The 20,592-nt window shown below is 39.3% G+C and overlaps 1 pseudogene across 1 annotated transcript; it reads right to left on the bottom strand.

Moving 5' to 3' along the window:
• Positions 1-3,852: 3,852 nt before the first annotated feature.
• LOC309508498 (threonine synthase-like 1) lies at positions 3,853-10,923 on the bottom strand (annotated as a pseudogene). Its single transcript has 2 exons — positions 9,829-10,923; positions 3,853-5,365 (listed from the first exon to the last, which is right to left on the bottom strand). The product of its transcript is annotated as a threonine synthase-like 1 (transcript).
• Positions 10,924-20,592: the final 9,669 nt, after the last annotated feature.

Raw genomic sequence — 20,592 nt, 5'->3', positions numbered from 1 at the left:
ATATTTTTATTTACAGGGATTGTGAGGAAACTTGAAAACATTTCCAAGATGAAAAATTACGGAACTGGCAGAGAAGCATTAAAAACCACATTTACTGGACTGCATCATCTTCAACCACTGGACCAGAAAGAGTGGCAAAATGGAAATCGATTCTGAACCATGTCAGGAACGTACACAGAGGATCCAAACTTTCCTGCTCGTCTACATCATCTAAAGGGAAGCAGAGATAGAAACAAGTGGCTTGTTGCCAGTATGATACTGTAAACAAATATTATTTTTATGCAACACGACAAAATGTAAAAAAGGGACTGTTAGTCGAAGTGTAAATAACCTAAAATTAAAGTTATTAGTTGTAATTAATGCAATTTTTGTATCATTTCTCATAGGAACTCAGGCATTCTACAAGCTGGAGAAAGTGATGACAAACACGCGGATTTTGAGGGACATCACCAAACTAAGTCCACATCACCAGACTTCATCTTTGGAGTCATTTCATAGTGACATTCTACGGTTTTCCCCAAAAAATGTGGTGTTCCCATTTCTTGGAATGTTGTGCAGGTAATTGAACTGCTGTTAAAATAACTTTACATCACTATAGGTTATTTTCCTGAATTGTGTCTGTGCACTTGCAGACTAAACCTGGCTGAACCTTTCATTACAATGAAAATGCTGGTCGTGCACAAGCAACATCATCAACAGGATATACATTTATAAATACATTTTGTTTTATTGCACAGAGTACCTAGATGACCTGCAGGACCTAATATTTGAGCATGTTTTTGTGGACCCTGCTCCATACATGGATGAGGTACTTAAGATACCCATACTATCAGACCTTTGTGCGGAGTATGAGCGGCCAGACAAGGAGGAGGTCATCTCCACCATGGTGTCCAGATTCAATCATCAGCTGGTAGGAAACCAACATATCTGCCCTGATCATCTGGAAACTCACGGCGAACCCTCATCACCACACAGGCTGGAATCACGACACGTACCCGACGGCCAAGGAAACCCCAGCACCAGCTCACAAAGGAGCGATATGCCAGAAACCTGTAACGACTAAAACACAGGCACATGTACAGATAGTACTTTATTTTTCAGCAATGTCTTTGTTTTGTTATAGCACAGCCTATGCTTCATTTTGTGCTTTCTTATAATTCTATGAAGACTCCTGAAGTTATTTCTTACTATTGTATATAAAATGTCAAATATTCACTAGTTTGTTTACAGTATGTATTGGTTTTGTAGAATCGGCAATGTTTATTTAATTACAAGAATAAAGTAAGATCCATCCACTAATTATTTATACAAATTGTGAAATAATTTTCTTGTATTTGCAGAGTGTATTGTGATATTAATAAATATTAAGTTTGTTCTGCCATATGTGTTGTCAATTTCATGGTTGCAATTCAGAATATAGCTAAGTTTTTACTTTTGTGCAGTCAGTATTTATTTAATTTTATTTATTTAATTTTATTTAATAGGGACACGTGTGAACAATAAACCTGTACCACACTACAACATTTATAGCCAAGGCTAATTTGCAATGTCCGTCCCTAGAAGGGCTTTTCACATACATACAAAAAGTACAAAAAATTCATTTACATGTACAGTAACATTACATAATTACATAATTCTGTATGTGTAGGTTGATTGTAGATGTAAATATATTATTATATTATATAGCCCTGCATTAAAATTTTCAAACTTTAATCAAATATAAAAACTTGACATAACATTTAAAAACACTATCGACACTTACTGTACAATTCCACGTAGACGCAAGGTTCCATTAGCCTGGAAATCCAGACCTAAATCTAACTCGCTGAGCAAACTCAACTTGTGCTCTCGTGAGAACTCTGGAATACCAGGGTAAGGTTCCACAGTCGGCTCGATAAATGTATGCATTCTGAAGAGAATACACGTTTAAACAAACAGGATTCAATCCAGGATGCTCAGTCATTATATATATATATAAAGATATTGGGAAGAATGTTGATAAAGCAAACCGGTTTGGTTACCATTGACTTCTACTACATGAAGGGGAAAAAACGGATTAATTTCTCAATATTATTATTTTATTTGTATTTTTTTTGTGTTTGACAGAATAAAGAAAGTAATTGAGGTCTGGAACAACATGAGTGTTTGAGTGAATGATGATGAACTATCTCTTCAAGAGGGAAAAACTTTTTGTTTGCCTTGTCAGTTTATTTATTTGTATTTCAACCCTTAAAGAAATAAGCTACACATGTCAACAACAGCAATAGGAATAAAAATGATCAATAAATTATTTTTATTAATAATATTCAAAAAGAATAATTCCACCAAGTAATATTTCATTATGTAACTGTAGACTGTTTGCTGTTGCCAGCAATTAAGCCACTATCAGTATAAACAGGCTTTTTTAATAAAGTTATCAACACTAAATTAATAAAACATCTGAGAGATTATGATAAAGTACAATTAATGAATGAATTCATTCATTCATTCATTCATACAATCAGAGCCGGCTTCAGACTGCGCTCAGCAGGGGGGCATTTATTTTCAATGGGTGGGCACTAGGTATGGGGACTTTTTTTCGGATATCAGATATCCTATATTTATTATTGCTACTGCCTTTTCTGTTAGCTATTACCATGAAGTGATGCAACCCATACAATAAACACATAAACCATTACACATTGTTGCAAGACGTGCAACTCTTAAGAAATTTGATTAAATAAGGGTTAAATAGGCCTATACAAAAAAATTACAAGACCGACTCTGACCACAGCTTTATTATAAACAAAGCTAACGAACATGCTCACAGTCTCTCACTGACAGGTCAGGATAGTAGTTTAACTGCTATCTCACTGGCGGAAGAGAGAAAAAAAGCTACACATCTTTATTCTGCTTTGCTCTAACATAAGCGTTCACAGTAGCCTACTATTAAAAAAGCATCATGTAACGTTAGTTACCTTCATCAAAACAAATTAAAAACACCAACAACATACACAGAGATTATTCTACAATTTCCATTTACAAGAAAATATAGGCTAAAACAACTGTTTCTCCACGGCGGGAGTGACATTTCAGGACAATGGTCAGCGCAAAACTGAACTAAATAGGCCTACTAAACTATTATTAGTCTCATCATCACAACATAACGTGACAACACACACAATATAGTGAACTTTGACAGTACATAATGCCAGTTAGATAAATACACTAACAACCGGCCAGCATGAAACTTTACATTTAATTTGCAGTTAGAAGAGCTGAAGACGCCGCTTGTGAGCTGATTGGAACTTCCTGAGAACAGCGTCCTTCCATTCACGGCCGCCGGCCACTCGGCCACGGAGTCACAAATGTTAGCCGGGCTGTTGTCGTTGTCTTGTTGTATGGGGTCAGCAGAATCGTTAATCGACGTGGAAGGAGAAACTGTGGTTTTGAACCATTTTCTAATGTCCATTTTTGGACAGTTTTCATCTGTTTGCTTTGTTTTGAATGCAGCCAGGAATATTGCGCCAACTGAAATTCATTTCATTCATGTATTAACGTGCAAGTGATTGGGGGGGCGGCAGGGGGGTTTCCTCACTGTGGTTTTATGTTGGCTAAGCTTTATTATATTTTCAGCTAATGAGCAGTTTGTAGACATATTTTTATTATTTCTCACTAAAATGTAAATTAAACTGATATTATTTTGTAAATTATATCATAATTCAATTTGGGGGGGCATAAAAGACATTTGGGGGGGCATTGCCCCCTAATGCCCCCCCATACCGCCGGCGCTGCATACAATTAAGACTAGTTTATGGACTTACATGAAAAGCATTTGAACTATATCTCATGACTTTAGATTTGACGGAAGTATAATGTTTGGGGTTTCTTGACAGACTTTGCCATCAAGTGGACATGTGCAGGTACTGCAGGTTTCACTGGACTCTCAGAAATGAGTCTTGTATCATAGTTTCTACTTCATCTGTGAGCTTGTTATAGTCAGCCTGACATACTTTATGTGGATGATGTCCACTGTTTCCCATGCACTTCAGCAGAGCGTCATGCATCTGCTCTCGGCCTCCAATGCTGCAGAGTTTATCCAACTGCTCAACAGGATCCGGTGGGATATCTTGACACTGAAGGGCTTTTAAGACAGCCGGAGCAAACTTCCCGTGGTGTGCAGTGGAGCATATCACAAGGTGCAGTGGAGCATATCGCAGGTTTTGTCATGTATACGATCGGCGACTACTTTCCCAACCGCTGTGTGAGTGTCCATTATGAAGCCTGTTGTAGTGTGCACCTCCTGTATGGCCCTCAAACAGTCTTCTTCAGAGCACCAACCAGCTTGAAGTTCCAGATTTATCTTCTGCCGTAAAGTCTCCGACACTTTAAAGATGCGCTCTCTTTCTAGATTCAAACACAGATCTCTGACAAGACTTCCATCCCCACCGGAAGCGTGATGGATGAACCTCTCAAGGTTGGAAGACTTCAGGATATCAATGGCAGGAGAGTTTGAAACCTGCAGCTTCCGGTTGCGGAGATCATACTTGCCACTAGCGATGAAGTCGGATATGATGCAGTTATGATTGGATGCACAGATCACCTTCCGTATGGGTATTCCCATTTGTTTGGCATACAGGGCTGACATGGCATTGCCAAAGTTTCCGGTAGGGATGCACACGTCAATGGGGTCTCCGAAAGTCAGCGTGCGATTTCTAAGCAGGTCCATGTACGCCGAGCAGTGATAGACCACCTGAGGGAGCAGTCGGGCCCAGTTTATCGAGTTTGCGGTGCTGAGAACCGTGGCATATTCCACAGCTAAATGTCCGATCAAGCTCGAGTCCCCAAACATTCGTTTAATGCTCCTCTGGCAGAAGTCAAAATTGGACAGGACGCTGATGGACTTGGCATTGCCCTCCTGAAATCCTGTCATCTGTAGCTTCTGAATCTCACTCACTCCGTTCTCAGGGAAAACCACAAGCACGCCGATCCTCTCCCGGTCACTGTCTTTAAGATTTCTGAAGCCGTTCAGCACCGCGCTTCCGGTATCTCCAGATGTGGCCACTAGAATCAGGTAGTTGCACATCTGTGGCAGGCAGTGGGCAAACAGCTGAGGCATCAACTGCAGTGCCAGGTCTTTAAACGAGGCAGTTGGGCCGTGAAAGAGTTCTAGAAGATACTGATGATCAGTGAGGTGCTTTAGAGGCACAACCGACTGATCGGCGAAGTTCTGGCCGTAAGCACGACACACCATTGTGCTCAATTCTACAGGGGACACATCCATAGGATGGATACAGTTTTCCAGTATGGCCACAGCTCTCGTGGCATGGCTGGATATTCTCAACCATTCTGAAGGTTCCAGTTTGGGGAAACCTTTTTTTGGTACATAAAGCATACCTGTCAAGTTTTGGATATGAAAATAAGGGAAATTTTCCGGCGCCCACCGCGAGCAGTCCCACCACCCCAACCAAGCTCCAGTATCCCTTACATTTTAAGACAGGTGTACAAGAAAGCTAAAATCACCACTTTTAAACTACAATTGGCTTTATGCACAGCTGCACTACTTCCTGAACTTCAGCCAGCTCCTTTGTTTCCTGTCTGCCATTATTGGACAAACTGATTAATCCAGGTGTGTCTGATTATTGTTGTTGTGACTACTGAGGTCAGGCACACCTGGATTAATCAGTTTGTCCAATAATGGCAGACAGGAAACAAAGGAGCTGGCTGAAGTTCAGGAAGTAGTGCAGCTGTGCATGAAGCCAATGATAGGCCTACCTTTGTTGACATTGACATGCTGTGAACATTCATTATATCCTAAATGAAAACACAAAAGGGTATATATGAAGAGCATTTTATTGAAAGGCTTATTTGCATATTTTCTGTTCATTTAACATTGCTTGTCTTTACATTTACATTTTATTTTCATTCCACACATTCTTTTCATTTCATATTGTTTTTGTTTTACAGTTTTTCCTTTTCATTTCACATAACTTTTCTTTAGTCTTTTAGTGAGTTGTTGTACAAATTTGTAGCAGACTTTGCATTCTTTAAGACTGTTTTGGAAGGAGTGTATTTGTGGGCTGGGCCAGAGTGGTTAATTTTACATGAGAGTAGAGCGCAAACAGTTCTGTTGTCTAACGTCATCCTATTCTCTGTAACAATCTTTCGTACCATGCTAAACACCCTTTCTGAACTTGCATTGCTATGGGGAATGCATAGTAAAGCCTTCATAAGTTTTGGCAGCTCACTGAACCTCATGTCCTTTCCTACCAGGCCCCAGAATCTGTCGATTCTTTCTTCTTGGGGGAGTTGCTTACTATCTGTCACCTGATAGTCTGTGAATTCCTCTCTCATCTTATCCTCTTTCAACCTCAACTGAGGGAACAGGGCCCCTAGCCTTTCCACTGTAAAGTAAAACAAGTGTTTGACTGAACATTGCAGATCTAAACAAGTATCAAGTATACTGTGCCAATTAATTGTTTGGTTATCAATGGGGAACTGTCCCCAGAGGATGTTGTTATGATGCGATGTAAAGCCTTTTGAGACAAATTGTTTGAAAAAAATGGGCTTTACAGATAAATTTGCCTTGCCTAATATCAATAGGCTTTATGCACAACTGCATTACTTCCTGAACTTAAGCCAGCTCCTTTATTTCCTGTCTTACATTATTGGACAAACTGATTAATCCAGGTGTGTCTGACCATTGCTAGGGTGGTTGCTAGGGTAAGTAGTGGAGCTGGGCATAAAGCCTATTGGAAACTGTTTTTATTATCTACCTGTCCCTGGAGTTATGTTAAGACGAGCTGCAGGGTCCAGCACTTTCAGGTCCCTCAGGAGTGGATGGTCGAGGGGAAAGGAGGAGAACATCTTCTTAAGCACTGCCTCATAGAAGCTTCTCACAGTTCTACAACAGCATAAGAGTGAAAAAAATGCATTAGTGGTAATATTTTAGGCACACTACAGCCTATACTCTCATACTGTTAAAAGATGATATCATAATATAACTACTGGGTAATATACTCACTGAAAGATTTTCTTCTCGGCTGACACAGGGAGCTCAGCGCTTCTCATGAATGCCTTTGTGTCTGCTCCGATAAAAAGATCTTCATCAGCCAACTGATGTCCATCTCCATACTCCACCTCCCTGAGAGGTACAGCCACGATTGCTCTGGCTGGTATGAGGTAGCCCATGATCCTCTTCATCAGCCTGCACATCTCCTCTTCAAGTCTGTGAATTTGTATTCCCTCTGACTGCAGATAATATCAATGGTCACAACAAAATAACAGTGAAATAAGAATGCTACAATAAGCACAAACATTTAGTTATATCCTATTATTCACTCATTCACTCAATATCATTGACACCCACCTGGAAGGCAATGTTAAATTCAGATAAAGGCTTAAGGGCAGCACTCAGGAACAGGAAGTAGGTCTTCACGATTGGATCACGCAGATGGCTTGCCAGATCACGCACTTTAACACTCCTCTCCACCTCTTCATGACTGTTAAAGTAGGCCTACAGTACATAGAGATACAGGGTGGCAATACATGGTTAAAATTGAAATATAGCATAGTAAACTGTGTAGATATCTGCTGAGTGGAGTTACCATCCTACCTGTAGTGCATCCCACTGGTTCAGCACCCTCTGGATGCAGGTTAACAGACTCAGCCATCTGGTGCTGCAGTACCTGAGGAGCTTCAGGTGGTCTGAATCAGTGAAGTCTACAAACTCTTTGTAGACTTCACATCTTTTTGCACTGAGAGAGAGAAAATTACTCTGTTAGTGGTTGGAATTGTGAGTGAGTGTGTGTGTGTAAAGAATATGAACTGCAGGCCTACAAGGCTACCTTGTGCATGAGTTAGCCACATGCAATGTTGTTACATTGTAACACACAACATTAGGTGAGAGAAATAGCAGGCCTATATGTATGCATTTACCTTCTATCAAAGTGGGTGTATATCCCCACCAGGATGTCTTCCACTGGTACCTGGGCTGCTCTGATGCCACAGCCAGTGGCCAGCTGTACCAGGTGACAGATGCAGCCAAGGTCCTGGACGTGGGGCTGGCTGGTCTTCAGTCTGCTGATGACCGAGTTATGGCGGCCTTTCATAACACTCGCATTATCAGAGTTAAAGGCAATCAGGTTATCCCATGGGATGCCTCTTTTTCTATTGGAAACAGGAAAAAAATGCCACAAAACGTCTCAGACAAAATGTAAGGTTGTAATTAAATACAATCTACTAAACATGTCAACAACACAGTGCAGTTCCCCTTACCTTAATGCTTCACTAAGCTTTTCATACAGATTTTCTGCATTTCCTACATTGCATGTAGGCATCTCCAGGAATCTTGTAGAGACCTGCAGACTGGCCTCATCGTAGAGTCTAGTCAGGATGACGAATTCTTTTTCTGTTTTTCTATTGTTCGATTCGTCGCACATCAGTGAAAAGGGCTGAGATCGGCATGTTTTGGCCAACTCGTCCTCTAGTTCTGCTGCTATGGCACCTGTTGAGTGTCCAGTAATTAGCTAGTAAGTTAGCCTACAACACATGCCATGGGTTAATGCTCAAATGCATGGGCGTCAGTTTGGTTTGAAATGTGCTGGGTACAGAGACGCATTCGGAAGCGCATTTTCAGAAGTGCTGGGTACAATGACGCATTCATTTTTTTCTCTCTTTCGCGCAGGGTCGCTCGCTCAACACAGAAAATATGTGGAATAAGGGCTGCTTCCGACTAAAAGTTTTTTTTCTAGTCGACTAGTAGGCTAGTTGTTCATTTAAGTCATTCATAAGACGTCTAAATGTGTCTAAATACGCTGTGAATGGGAATGTGCATTATACGCTGAGTTTCGGTTCATTTATGAGACAAACTCCAGTTCACTCGCCGGCGCCTCCATGTCCCCACCGAACTCAACGCCTATGCTCAAATGTTAGAATATTCAAACACATTTCAAACCCATTTGATACCGTTTTAGCAAACGTACAGTAGCCCAGCAGTAAGAAAGATAGGTATGTTAGCTAACTTACCTTTGATGATTTGAGTAGCCTTAGTTTTTCCCGTTGAGTATTTTCGTGCAATAGCAGAGTCCGGGAACATGTCAGCTACACACTTGTTGAAGTCGTCGTGGAAGGAGAAAGGAATGTTGTTTTTGGCACACAGCATTGCCATTTTTACCTCTGCACGTATGACCTGGTCTGCATCGGTGGCATTTCTCGTCACGAATGCTGACATCGCCTGGGCATGTTTTTGTCCCTCTAGCCCGCGCTTGTGCTTGGCGGATTTCTCGTGCTGATAAACATCATTCCTTCCCCCGTGTGAGATGCTAAAATCACAGTTACAAAACTTGCAAAACGCGTGACTGTCCCCCACCCTGCTCCTCTTCAGAAAATTAAATTCGCCGTCCCATTGATCACAGTATTTACATGCGATTTTAGATTTTTTGGCAGGAGTGCCTTCCGAGAAGGTCGTAGCGTCCATCATTCGTCTCAGTTGTATTTTTTTTTCTGTTTTTTCCCGCGTTGTCACTCATCATCTGACCTCACACACTAACCTCGCGACAACTGCCACCTACAGTAGGCTACTGCAGGTGGCAGTTATCGCGAGACTAGTGACAGAGCTCAGATTGGTAATGTTTTTTTGTTTTTTTTTACTCCGCCCGGGCCCGGGGTATTATTATTTTTTAATAATTATTAAAAAAGTATTTTTTAAAAACGTAAACAAATTTTTTTTAATAACGCAGGTTAAAATATGGGAGATTTACGGGTAAATACTAATACGGGAGGACGGCGGGAAAGAAGGGTAAAATACGGGACTTTCCCAGCCAAAACGGGATACTTGACAGGTATGACATAAAGCCCTCCATCTGGTGCAAGACCCTCTATGACGACATCACTGAAGAACTTGGGGTCACTTGACATTTGGCTCCTCGTTGAAACAAACACCTCTGATTCTGAATCCTCATATCTGAGCAGGGTCCTCAGGACTTTATCAGCCACGTCCTCCACGGAGTCTCCCGTCCCACAAAGGACTCTCGCATCTAGCCATTTCTCATAAAACTGCTTCCTGTAATGTAATATCTCTCTCATAGAAACACCAGCATCCTGACCCACAATCCTGTTCACCTTCATTCGAGAGAGTCTCTGCATGATATCTTCTGTGTCCACATCCAGGTACACGGCCAGTCCAGAGCGCTTCAGGTGCCGCATGGCGTCCGAATGCAGGGGATTGGAGCCGGTCAGAGAGATGACACTTCCTGTGGCTGCAAACCTGCACACTGCTTTACCTTCTTCTTCAATAAAACCATCACCACCAATTTCAGAGAGCTTGTCTGCCACACTCATTCCCCACGTCCTTTCGAGAACATCGTCATCTATATCAATAACAGGCATACCTAGTCTGTGTCCCAGAATCCGCCCTACACAGGTCTTCCCTGCTCCAGGAGGACCCATCAGGAGAATGTTTCTTTCATGCGGTTTAGAGTTTTGATTTGATAGCCGTGCTGTAGTGAAGTATGAAGGAGCAAATAGCAGGTGGGTCCTCAGCTTGCTCACTTTAGCCAACAGCTGGCCGAAACTTGCAGGGATCATCTTGGAAAAAAGATCAAATAATCTAGGAAGCAGAAATATGTTTCAGAATTAAAATCATGTCAGTAGATTACAGATAATTTGCTAAAATACAAAATGTAATGTTTAGGCCTGGTTTCACAGACAGGGCTTAGAGTAAGCCAGGATTAGGCCTTAGTTAAATTAGAGCATTTGAGTAGCTTTAATAAACGTGTCTTAGAAAAAACATGACTGGTGTGCATCTTGAAACAAAACAATGGCACTGACATATTTTAAGATATGTCAGTGCAAGATGCTTTTAGTTAAAACAGCTCAAACATACATTTTAGTCTGGGACTATCTTAAGACTTGTCTGTGAAACTGAGGGATATTGTATAGGCCTTTATCGCAACACAATAGAACGCTGGAAGTAGCCGTGAAGCAGTGTACGGCGTCTTCCGGTTATTGCACTGGACTACTTCGCTCTAGCATCTGCCAAAAGTTTCTTTTTTTGTTTTGTTTTCTTGATTCCATTTTAATGGTTTGATTAAATTGCTTTTCATCTAAAGGTGTAACTACTTAACCACCGGAAGTGCGAGTACACTGCTTGGTGATTTTGAACGTTCCAAAACCAGGAAATGAGATAAAGGCCTATTGGTTTAATCTATGTAAAGATTTGTTTTAATAAAGACACAGCCCATCCCAATGGAACCCTAGGCCTTCGACGTCTTTCTCCAGTTCCACGCTTTCATGACATAACGCTGCTTTGTCTGTCGGGTGTAAGTCTGCTTCCTTCTGAAACCTAAAATGACAAATGGGACACCCTGCAGTCTTGTGGTACACCACAGATGCACATGAAGTGTGCCGTTTAGAACAGGGCCTTAAAAGTCACAATGAAACGGAAGTATAGACAGATCTTTTCTTCTGCATTGTGATATCTTAATGTAACAAATTATTGAAAGGAATAATAGTAGGACTTTCTTCACGCCCAGACTAAACTTACCAATTCACAAAATTAACGGAATGCATACCTGATATAAAAAATTGGATGACTAGTAATTTCCTACTACTTAATTCTGAAAAAACAGAGATTCTAATTATTGGACAAAAAACTCCCTCACGTAATAACCTAGAATACTGTCTAACACTTGATGGCTGCTCTGTTAAGTCTTCATCGTTGGTTAGGAACCTGGGTGTGCTCTTTGATACCAATCTTTCATTTGAAAGTCACGTGTCTAGTATCTGTAAAACCGCATTTTTCCATCTTAAAAATATATCTAAATTACGTCATATGCTCTCAATGACAAATGCGGAACAATTAGTTCATGCGTTCATGACATCAAGGCTAGATTATTGTAATGCTCTACTGGGTGGTTGCCCTGCACGCTTAATAAACAAATTACAGCTGGTCCAAAACGCAGCAGCTCGAGTTCTTACCAGAACCAGGAAGTATGACCATATTAGCCCGGTTCTGTCAACACTGCACTGGCTTCCTATTAAACATTGTATACATTTTAAAATACTGCTGATTACTTACAAAGCACTAAATGGTTTAGCTCCGCAGTACTTGAGCGAGCTCTTAACGCATTATAGTCCTTCACGTCTATTGCGATCTCAAAATTCCGGCCAGTTAATACAGGGTGTCTACAGATAACAAGTTAAATTTAAGACTTTTTAAGACCTTTTTAATGCCACTTTGAATTAAATTTAAGACCAAACCTGTGATGGAAATACACATTATATTGCATACGTATATGTAATATTTAACCTAAGTAATTGAAATAATTTAATATTAACTACTTGTTTATTGAACTAAAATCAATGTAACATTTGCAATCGTGAGAATATTCAGCAAAATAGCTCCCGCCATGTTATGTTACTTAACTATATCACATGTTATAAATAAATAAAAAAACAACATTTAGAATTTTTACCTCAGTATGTTTCTTCTGTGAGTTTTTTTATGTGTGCCGTTATGCTCATTTGTTTTGATTTCTTACTATAAAATCTATCACAGAGACAAGCAGAGCGAGCCTCAACAGCGTTACCAGAAAAAGCCTACATTATCATTATCAATAGCTGTTTAAGTAATAAAATCTGAATCATTCTCGCGATTCGATGCTTCACTGGTTATTTGACGGACATTAGGTCCGTCAGACTGGAGAAATTTTAGCGGTAATGTGACCAGAAATATTTAAGACCTATCGAATCTGAATTTAGGACATTTTAATACTTTAAGGCCTTTTATTAGGAACATTTTATTTAAGACTTTTTAAGGACCCGCGGCCACCCTGAATAACCAAAATACAATTAAATATATCTAATAAAATATATATTTTAAAGTTAAATAACCAAAATACTATGTTTGATAGTTATACTTATAATTTTGTTTCTATTACATGCAGTTCTAACTTGAGCTCTTAGCTCTCCGGTTAGAATATTGGCTTCTTACTGACCCTTTAAAAGGTATAACGTTACTCCACCGAAAAATGAAAATTCTGTCATCATATACTCACCCTCATGTTGTTTCAAACCTGTATGAATTTCTTTCTTTTGCTGAACAGAAAGGAAGATATCTAGAAGAATGTCAGTAACCAGACAGTTTTAGATACCATTGACTTCCATAGTATATATTTTTTTCCTACTATGGAAGTCAATGGTATCTAAAACTGTCTGGTGGAGTATACCTTTAAGAAACACAGAACTCACTCTTGCACTCACACTTACAATCTCACACACACACACACACACAGATATGTGGTTTATGAGGACTCTCCATAGGCGTAATGGTTTTTCTAATGTACAAACTGTATAATCTATCCCCCTACACTAACCCTACCCCTAAACCTACCAATCACAGATAGTATGTTTTTTAAGCCGTTTGGTTTAGAAGGACACATATGTCCTCATAAACCATGTTTACGTTGTAATACCCATGTCATTATACACATTTGTGTCCTCATAAACCATATACAAGAACACACACACACACACACACACACACACACACACACACACACACACACACACACACACACACACAATAACACACTATATTTTTTTATTAGCCCCGGGTCTAGCCGGACAGCCTGTGTGGGTGTGGGTGTGTGGTGTGGTCATTGAAAATGTGTTCAGATATATATTCTTCACAGAAAATGAGCCAAGGCCAATGAGTCTGAGTTTGAAAAAATAATTAATCGTATAATTTTTCTCTTGATAAAAAATGAAACCGGGTCCTACAGACCCGAACACCATACAAGGGTTAAAACGACACTAACGAGACGCTTAACAACACAGCGTACAAAACAAACATTTTATATAGATATCATATTCTAATTAAATGAATACTTACAATCACAGAAATAATGTCCTTGGCGATGGTCAATTTGCTGCTGCTCGTATCCGAAAGCTGAATCACAGCTGTTCTAAATAAGCTACATATGATTGGTTAATAATAATCCTATTTCAGTATCTTGCCGCACTATTGGCTCGACTGATATAGTAGGCAACCGCGTTTGCCTGCATATTTACGTGTCGTGCAATATCATTTCGGGGGGAACATGTGCAATAAATGGGAGTGGCAACACTTTTCATATCGTTGAGAATAAAACAACCGTCCCAACTTTACAAATCCAGGTTCTCTCTCCATGGGGATCATCCATTTCGAAAAGTAAAGCAGATACGGAACCTCGGCCCACGCGAGATGCAATGCGATTGGTTGCTGGACCAGCCAATGGAATTAATATGTGTAATATTAATATTTAAAATTGCCTAGTCATTAGATTTGTGAATTCTTTTTCTGAAAAACAAAATTATATCATTAATCTTTTAATTATTTTGGCAAAGTTTTAAATCCATAAGACAAAAATAACTCAAAAGAAACCCTCCTATATTACCTTTTATAACACTGATCTCACAATATACTTAGAATATCTTTTAAACATGAGATCACAAAACAAAAAGCTTATAAAAACAATACAAATTTTAAAGCTTTTCAAATACATATAACTGCCCTGATATTATAAACTTTAATTTCTGCATTTATTATTTATTTTATTATTATTATGTACATTTATACTTTAGTTGTTGTTGTTATTCTTTGGTTTATACATTTTGAATTGTATTTACAGTGCCTTGTATTCATTTTGTTTTTCTGTTGCATTGTAGGCTACTTGAAATGTTTGTAATTTAACTAAATAAATAAAAAGCACAATATGTTATGTATACCATACGTAGTAATAAGATGTATTTCTAAAATCAATACTTTCAATATTATAATATTATATATTATATGACGTTACTGTCACAAAAATAGCTTTAATGGTTCTGTTTTTTTGTTTTTTTTTAAGCAAGTCTGGAGGCTAATGAAATGAAACAGTAACGCTATTTCTGAGGAGATTTCTATTGTCTTGTCTTGTATTTTGTACTGATTTTCTTGCAGGTTGTCGATGGTTCGTAATCGCATGAAGTGGATTACGGGTGGAAGAGGAAGTGAGTGCTTTAATTTTTAATTTATTTGTTATGGTGTGTTGTACAATGACTGACTGATCCCATTTGATCCCATTTATTTGATTCATTGCATGTGAAATAAACTTGAATTGAATTTGAGTAACTTAACTGAAGTAAAAATCTGTAATTGACCACAGACATTGATTATTGATTATTATGATTAAACTAACGTTATGTGATATGTGAAATATTCCATCCTTAGAGCACTCCAGATCCAGGAGAGCTGCTTTCGGTCAGACGGCTGGTCGGGAGGTTTGGACGTCCGATTCTGATGACCGTGATCAGGATCCGCTGCCCCGAGATGGACAAAGTAAGTTACACAATTTCCTTACTTGAGTGAAAGTAAGTTACAGATACTTTTGGTCAAATATTACTCAGTTACAAGTAAAAGTTGAAAAGACTGATTTTTACTTGAGTAAAAGTACAGAAGTACTTGTTTTTAAAAGTACTTAAGTATCAAAAGTTAAAAGTAAATGTCAATGCACTGTTTTATTATTGTTTGTAATACTTACAGTACCTTATGCCTCTGAATCTATGCCTGCCTACCTACCCACCCTCATATCAATATATAATTTATTTCTAGAACACAGTTCCTGTAGTGGGATTGAATGTGAGATTGAATAAGTGCTCTCAATAACGTCCACAATAGTTTCGGGCTGTTCCCTCAAATAGTGCCCTATTTAAAGATTTTTGGCTTTTAGGATGAATATGTCAGCCACTGTTATAAGCTAGTGTGCTCCAAAACAATGACAAAATGAGCATTTAAAAGACCAAACCCAACATTGAAAATGAAAGTCAGATTGATGTCAGAATCCAACTACTTTCTACTCAAGGACCTTGACATAAATGTAACGTTAGTGGAGTAAAAAGTATGATACTTGTCTTTCAAATGTAGTGAAGTTAAAGTAAAATGTTTCCAGAAAAAATAGTACTCAAGTAAAGTACAGATACTCAAAAAGTGTACTTAAGTACAGTACTCAAATAAATGTACTTTGTTACTGTCCACCTCTGCCGCTGCCAGACCCGACCCAGACACAGAGCCAGGATCGTCCTGGATATTTACCATCTCTGTCTTCTGAGTTTTCTGTTTCTGTGTCCACAGGTCAGGCTCACGGGACGAGGGCGAAGCAGAACCCAGATGTTGGACGTCCGTCCACTTCATCTAACCACTCTCGCAGAGGTCAGAACAGGGCAGGATATAGGCATGGGCAAGGAGGGGCAATGCCCTCCCAAATGCCGTGACTGCCCCCCAAACGTGATGGCATGTAAAGATCCCAAATTTAAAAAATATTTCAAGAAAAATGGTCAGAGTGAGCGCTCTCTGCTCTCTATCCCTCATTCAAAGTAGCTACTGATTGGTAGATGCATAGGGAGGGCGTGGCCAGTCGCTTCACCGGCTTGTGGTGAACCTGCTGAGCTTCACGTCTCAGTCAGTCACTGCAGAGCGGAGTACGCAGACACACTGTCGTCAGCTGAGCTCAGCCCCTGTTTTGAGTTTCCTTCGCCGTCAGTCACTGAAATTATTTGGTTACTCTTTCTGTAAGCGTTCTCATTCCCTCCATATCTCTCTATCGCTTTCTCTTGTAATTTGCACCGAGTGACGAGTCGAGTATGCGCCGATTTCTGGTTGCTAAAGCTAGCACTGGCAGCAGCAACGAGGCTGCTAGGGCATTAGCTGCAGCAGAGACCGAATCACCCGGCTCGTCGGGTGATACTGCTCCTCGACTCGCTACAATTTCTAACCCCCGTGCCCAGTCCAGTACCAGTACACCTAGTTCTAGTTGCACAAGACCCGCAGCCCCCGTCGTTCCCAGCCCATCCGTGGCTGTTGCGGATAAAAAAAATAAAAATAAAAACCCAAAAGAAATAAAAAAGATTGAAATAAAAAACGAAAGGACAGACAGACAGACAGACAAGACAGACAGGAAGACAGACAGACAGACAGACAGATAAGACAGACAGGAAGACAGACAGACAGACAGACAGATAAAAAAAAAAAAAGAGATAAATGCAGCCTCAATTCTGGCTCACGAGAAGGCCATAACAACAGGTCTAGATATGGACGCATTTGTTAGGACTTTTGCACAGAAAAGCAGACGACTGATGCTATAATGACTGATATAAGCCATGCTGTGTACAGAGCTAAAGAAATGAAAACAAAACCCCCCCAAAAAAGAAATAAAAAAGATTGAAATAAAAAACGAAAGGACAGACAAAGACAGACAGACAGGAAGACAAACAGACAGACAAAAAAAAAAAGATAAATGCAGCCTCAACAGGGCACAAGCCAGTGTCCTATTTGTGCCGGTCCCAAGCCCGGGTAAATGCAGAGGGTAGTGTCAGGAAGGGCATCCAACATAAAACCTGATAAGACAAATCAAATGGATCAAAGGAGCTGATAGATTAGAGCTGGGCGATATAGGATTTTTTCATTTCACAATATATTTTTTCATTTCTGGCCATATCGATATATATCACAATATAAAATCAAATCACTATATTTGTCAAATTTAAATGTTCCGTTAAATGACTTGCCCCCCCTGATATTCTACCTGCACCCCCTAGTGGGGCTGGCTGAATCCGGCCCTGTTAGTTATGATATGAAAAAAAATCTCAGCTCTCAGATTCTGTCAATTTTATTACGAAATTCAAACAATAAATACCGTTTTGGTGCTTGTAATTGTGACGCGACAGATCCCTAGCGGCACGTGACCCGATCATCTCTACTAGCTATAGTAAATAAACACGAATGAACAATGTTGAAAGAAACAGTACAGCTTACCAAAATGTAGCCTATATTCTTCATACATAATATCGATCAATCAATCAAACAAAGGGGTCAATAAAACAGCTGGAAACAATTATGTCACATAACATTTACCTCAGGAAAGCCATTTAATGACCATAATATAGGCACGTTAGTTGGCTAGAAAAAGAGCTATAGAGAGTATTTTGCTAAATATGTGTACTATATTACATATTTATTATATTTGTACTTATATCATTAAATAAAGTTGTTATTATAATAAAAACGCATTATATTTAATTTGAGTTATTTTTAACCTTAAATAATAGGCCTACTACCAGCTGATAGGGCTGTCTAGCCTATGTATTTTTTTTTCTTGAGAAAAATGAACGCCTATCTTGTGTACCTAACATTTATCCAAATGAGTCAATATTAAATCAAATCGCAAGAATTGAATTGAAATCGTGACATTTGTTTCAAGAAATTTGTTTTAAAAAAAAAAAGTAGCTTTCCAGAAATTGTACCATATAAACATTGTAACATGTTGTCACTAAACCTAATAAAATTCAGTTTAGTTACTAAAATGTTTTGACAATCACAATACACTTATTGTGATGCAAGTTTTTTTTGCAAATAAAAATAAAAAGTTTTTTTTGTCTATAAAACGCAGATAGCAGGCCGGGTGAAACCCGTAGTTGTTGGGACATCAGAGACCGGTTTGTCCAGGAGGGAAACATGTTTATTAGCAATAGCTGAAGTGTCCGACGTTTTGAGCCATTCCTACGCACATTGCTTGATTTTTTTCCCCATCGGACTTCAGTAAAGGGCTGCGGACCTTTCCCACCATCTTTTCCGACATGAAGAATACACTTTACGGGTGTTAATCGAGCTTGATCGCCGCTATCAGATGAAGATGCGCTGCTTACGTCCTCCTCCATGTTTACATGTGCGTAGTGATATTGGCTTGATTTCGGCTGGGACCTACTTACATTTTCTATGCTGATTGGTTGAAAATCAATCTCAACAGTTTTATATGTCTCAATACGCAGTCAATATAGTGCGCCAATAAATTACAATTTCTCATTAACTGCAGGATAATGCGTGGAGAACTTTTTGCTTGGATACCTTTTATTTACGTTGAACATATTGAGCAAAAGAAAAAGTAGTGCCCCGTTTGTCGGAACGAAACTGAACGATACAGCTCACGTACAGCGGCCTAAGAGTCAGACAATAATGGAGAGACTCAAGAAGTGACAACATGTAGAATGCAACAGTACATTTCTGAATGGTTAGTTGATGAATTTAGGTAGCTTATGTGTCATCTTCTATTCATTGATTAGCATTTTTTAAGGACTTCAACATTACACACTAACTAAAGTTAAAAAAGTGAAATCATAATCAACCACCCCTTCAAGCGTGTGACGGAAATGTCTCGCCCCTTACCATATTTGGAACATCAGCTCCAGAAGCAATAATGGCAGGTGATCATGTCAGAACTACCTTATCAATTCAAGCTCGATTCTGATCCGGAAAATGCAGATGTCCAAGATGAGCGATCATCTTTGCATGGCGGCGCTGGCGGCAACAATAATACAGCGAGAACAAAAGTTACGACATTGTTTCTACTCAGACAATTCATGGGACCATATCATCTGAACATATTTCCAAATGAAATAACCCTTTAAAGGCCCATAATAAAAGAGATGTCTGTTTTAAATGAATTTCTTGAAAACAATGTCTAAACCCTCCTCAAGTGCTTTTCATCCAAACAGTATGAAGATCTTACATATGATGATTATCATCAAAAACTAATTAAATCTGTTCTGTTATAGTTCAGTTCAGCAGGAGAGATCAGAACCCGAGCCCAGCTGTGTGTCTTTGAGGAGTGACGGGTCTATGGGTCTTCCAATACATTTTAAGAATGACGATACACAGACTGATCTCAGGTAGGCTACAACATTTCTTAAAGACATTTAAATATTTTAATGAAAGAGATTTTTGAATAGTCAGTAGCAAATTCTTAAAATATGAAAACATACTTACAGGCTGTGTGTGAGTCAGAAGCGCCAGAATGTACATGCAAATATGGAATTGCCCCACTTTTTAGAATCAGCTTTGTGCACAGCCTGCCTTGTACTCTCGCAGGGTCTGGAAACAGTCCTCCGAAAATTGCGCAGCACACAGTCGAATATTTTAGTTGTACTGTTCTGGAACAGTTGTAAATAAAGTTTAAGCATTGTTTTCTAATTGTGTCCTCTTTTGGAAGGCCAAACTCATTTAGTTTGGCTTTCACAGCGAAAAACACAGTGTCTCTACGACATGGCGGCGCTGGCGGCAACAATAATACAGCGAGAACAAAAGTTACGCCTTCTTTCTTTGCGTATAAATTTATTTATGAAACTCTGCCCCCACTCTCTGACCTAGATTTGTTGGGGCGTGTTTGAAAGAAGAGTTTTAGGAAGGCGTGGCTGACCTGCTCTGTCTGTCGGTCTCCGTGTCCTCTTTGCTTCGCGATTTTTCTGTGCGTGAGAAAATGGATGTGTGGCGTGAGAGCGTGTGAAAAGTGTCAATTGCGTGAGTCTCACGGTGAATGCATGAGAGTTGGCAGCTTATAGCTTACAGCTTATAGTCTGTTATTATATTTTGGCTTAATTCTATTTGTTATTCAGATTTTACCTCAAATATTACCTTTGAATTGGAACAACATAATGAGAAGTAATTAGAATGTTAATGCTACACTAGAAATTTTCTTGATAATCTTATAATGTTTACTGTCCCTAGATAGCAACTTCAGGTATATCACACATTTCAAACTG

Source organism: Leuciscus leuciscus (assembly GCF_965113295.1).
Source record: "Leuciscus leuciscus genome assembly, chromosome: 10".
Classification (NCBI taxonomy): Eukaryota; Metazoa; Chordata; class Actinopteri; order Cypriniformes; family Leuciscidae; genus Leuciscus; species Leuciscus leuciscus.
Note: the sequence above shows the minus strand (reverse complement) of the source record. Positions and strands in the feature narration are given on the sequence as shown.